The sequence below is a fragment of the Eschrichtius robustus genome, chromosome 13, assembly GCF_028021215.1.
Source record: "Eschrichtius robustus isolate mEscRob2 chromosome 13, mEscRob2.pri, whole genome shotgun sequence".
Taxonomy (NCBI): Eukaryota; Metazoa; Chordata; class Mammalia; order Artiodactyla; family Eschrichtiidae; genus Eschrichtius; species Eschrichtius robustus.
Window position 1 is genome coordinate 75,575,597 of NC_090836.1, and position 2,872 is coordinate 75,578,468.

Sequence of the window (2,872 nt, forward strand, 5' to 3'; positions counted from 1 at the left end):
ATCATAAAAGTGAGTTAGGATAACTCAATTTAATCATTTCACTGAACAGCTGGAGAACTGCCTGAATATGCCAGCAGTCCTGTGGCCATTGTGATTTGGCCAGATCTCAGTTCCCAAAACACTAAACACAGGTGAGGCCTTTCCAAGAGACCCAAATGGCTTGGGGACACAGCTGAGATGACTCACAGCCATGATCACGAGAAAGCAGAGGGCTCATATGTGTTCGTTGTAGAAGCAGGCTTGGAACAGCTTATTCCTGGATATCTGGACAATTCTTGTGGTCAGCCCCTTCAAGCGTAGGAGATCTAAGTAATCAGTCATCCCAAGCAGTCAACAATGATTGTGCAAATCCTCAACCTCCGTAACAAGGGCTTCTTGATTAATCTGTGAATAGTTCTGTTCTGCTGCTTTAAGGCCAGCTAGTGTGTTGGAACAAAGCTCAGTGGAACTGTTGGAACTGAAGTGTCAATGGTAAAGAACTTCCTGATAATGCCTTCTTCTAGCTGGCTGTGAAGTGTCTCAGGACCTAAATTAAGACAAAATAAAGCAGACTAGGATTTATAATCTTTGTTTTTTAGAGTAACCATACCATGAACAGTATAGTTTTATCTGAGGTTTAGTGACTTCAGGGTAATTTATGCGAACACTTAAAGCACAATTGGAAGTTTTGAACTCACATTTCATACTGAACCAATTCAACAAACATTAATGAATGCTTACTATGTGTCGAGTAGTGGGGTTGGGTACCAAAATATAATGATGAACAAATGAATAGGGTGCTATTAAGAGTTCATAGCATTTGTTGAATGTTGCATGAATTTACCTTCCATTGATTCCACAGTCAGGATACCGCTTCTCCAATTCCAAAAAACAAGCTCTCCATGAACCAATGAAATTTTCAGGCCAAAAACATTTTGAAATAAAACCACAACTCAGAATTAACCTCAATGAATATGATTGCTTAGTCATCGATAGTAATGTCATTGACAATCGGCCATTGTTAATGAGCCTATGCAGAGACCTTGAACCTAGAAGGAAAAGAAAGTCAACTGACTGTAGAATCTGGATATAGATTTATTCATTCATCCATTTATTTCTAAATTTGTTTATTCAACATATATTTTATTGAGTCCCTAATATGAGTACATCCTGTTCTAGGCATTGAAATACCATAGTGAACAAAAGAGATAAAGCCTTCCTCTCTTCAAGCTTATACTGTAGTGAGAGAGACAGAAAATAAGCAGGCAAGCAAATAAAAATATATGATTTCACTAAGACTAACTGCTCTAAAGATAGAGAAGGATAAGGTAATAGAAACTGATTGATGGGTTTGGAGGTGAAATAGATGGTGAACATCTCAGCAGGCTGTATTTTGGCAGAAAGAGAATACATACATTATAAGAATACATTTAGCTTCCATTATTTTTTTTAACATCTTTATTGGAGTATAATTGCTTTACAATGGTGTGTTAGTTTCTGCTTTATAACAAAGTGAATCGGCTATACATATACATATATCCCCATATCTCCTCCCTCTTGTGTCTCCCTCCCACCCTCCCTATCCCACCCCTCTAGGTGGTCACAAAGCACTGAGCTGATCTCCCTGTGCTATGCGGCTGCTTCCCACTAGCTATCTATTTTACATTTGGTAGTATATATAAGTCCATGCCACTCTCTCACTTCATCCCAGCTTACCCTTCCCCCTCCCCGTGTCCTCAAGTCCATTCTCTGCTTCTGCGTCTTTATTCCTGTCCTGCCCCTAGGTTCTTCAGAATCTTTTTTTTTTTTTTTTAGATTCCATATATATATGTGTTAGCATACGGTATTTATTTTTCTCTTTCTGACTTACTTCACTCTGTTTGACAGTAAAAATATGGAACGCTTCACAAATTTGCGAGTCATCCTTGCGCAGGGGCCAGGCTAATCTTCTCTGTATCGTTCCAGTTTTAGTATATGTGCTGCCGAAGCGAGCACTTAGCTTCCATTTTAATTAGCAAAATATCAAGAATATTGCTGAAGCAAGGGGCTGCAGAAAAATAAGAACAGAACCAATAGGTCTTAGCTCAGTCTCCAAGACTCCCCAAAATCCTCAAAATGGTGTCACAGCTGCCTGTGATACAGTTCGTGCAAGGTAAACACTGGTATTTTTTGCAGAGCAAATTCAAGGTGTAGTAAAGTTATAAGCAGCTTCTGAGACGCAAAATAGGATAACGTGCCAAGACAACAGCCTTGCCAGACATATCATTGCATAGAGAGAAGATTTTCCAGATCACTTTAATACTTCCTTTAGGATACCAAGAACTTAGATTATAGAGTTCTACCATGGTGTGGAAAGGAGGCCTATCCTCTCACAGCTAAGCCGTCACTATGGCAGACAGAGGATGTGTCTTAAAGGAAGTGGAAGAAAGTCTGTCCTTTTATGGACATAAGATGGTGAAAAAGAGAGAGAAGAAAAAAGACAAGTAAACACATGCCTTCAAATTTTTTCCATCTTGGCTTCCACCATGAAAGGAGGTAATATGTCACACATGCAGTACCAATGAGATCCACTACCCCCAATTTAGAATCTGAAATGGGACCACTTAGTAGAGTATCCAATCTAAGGCACAGCCACTCCAAGAATCCTTAGCAGTGTGGTTAGGTAAAGAAGCCTTGATATTTCGCGTTCCCAAGCCACCTGCATTTCCCCATTGCTTGGATTCAAAGTGAAATCCAACAGGCCAACCACGGAGCCCACCACAGAAAAGCATAAGGACTCCACAGCTGAAGAGGGCCCCAAGAACAGAAGGCCAGATGGAGGAACTGCTAGAGACTTGGTGGTTGACACAAAGCAGCCAAAGTCCACACTGGTAGCATTTCCTGAGCCAAGAGA

General features: G+C 40.3%; 1 non-coding gene across 1 annotated transcript; it reads right to left on the reverse strand.

Moving 5' to 3' along the window:
• Nucleotides 1-1,867: 1,867 nt before the first annotated feature.
• LOC137776025 (U6 spliceosomal RNA) lies at nucleotides 1,868-1,974 on the reverse strand. The gene has a single exon (XR_011076147.1). It is a non-coding gene; the product is annotated as a U6 spliceosomal RNA (small nuclear RNA).
• Nucleotides 1,975-2,872: the final 898 nt, after the last annotated feature.